A 622-nucleotide genomic window follows, 5' to 3' on the forward strand; every position below is an offset into this window, starting at 1 on the left:
AAAATAAAATAAAATAAAATAAAATAAAATAAAATAAATAAAATAAAATAAAATAAAAGGAGTGGAACTGTCAAATGGTGGGGAAAAAAAAGTAAGAAGTAGAAATCGTGGCCCACCTCCCTCTTGGGGGCCTTACCCTCAAGATGATTATCATAGAAGGAGTCTGCCACTTTGCTGCAGATCTCCAAGAAGGAGGAGCTTCTCTCACAGTCAGAGCAGGTTCCTTTCTAGAAACAGGAGAAGAGAGAGACCACTGTCTTGGGAGAGAAATCACAAGTTGTCCCGATCCTTCTCTAGGTCTCATAGCAGATCTAGGTCAAATGAAAGGAAATATAAGACCAGTTTGCAAGAGAAGAGGTGTATAGGAAATTTCTTCATTTGACAGGAGTATATACAGAAAATTCAAGTTTTATTTGAAATTTCTTTAACTTGTTTCATTTTAAAGATGTTTTAGTTGTTCAGATTTGTTTGTCTCTTGAAACAGTGACACACAAAGGTATAATTTTCTATGGTTTGAAATGGATCATATGAGACATGAAATACCAAGAATTGTTACTTTACAATGTTCCCTTAAGCAAAATTGAGTTTGCTTTGAACTTTACACATAGACTGATAATAAACC

At 34.2% G+C, this 622-nt stretch overlaps 1 pseudogene; it reads left to right on the top strand.

Annotated features, from left to right (window-relative positions):
• LOC105508554 overlaps positions 1-385 on the top strand; it is a 10,841-nt pseudogene extending 10,456 nt beyond the window's left edge.
• The last annotated feature ends 237 nt before the right edge of the window (positions 386-622 follow it).

This window comes from Colobus angolensis, unplaced genomic scaffold (assembly GCF_000951035.1).
Source record: "Colobus angolensis palliatus isolate OR3802 unplaced genomic scaffold, Cang.pa_1.0 Scaffold163, whole genome shotgun sequence".
In the NCBI taxonomy this organism is placed as follows: Eukaryota; Metazoa; Chordata; class Mammalia; order Primates; family Cercopithecidae; genus Colobus; species Colobus angolensis.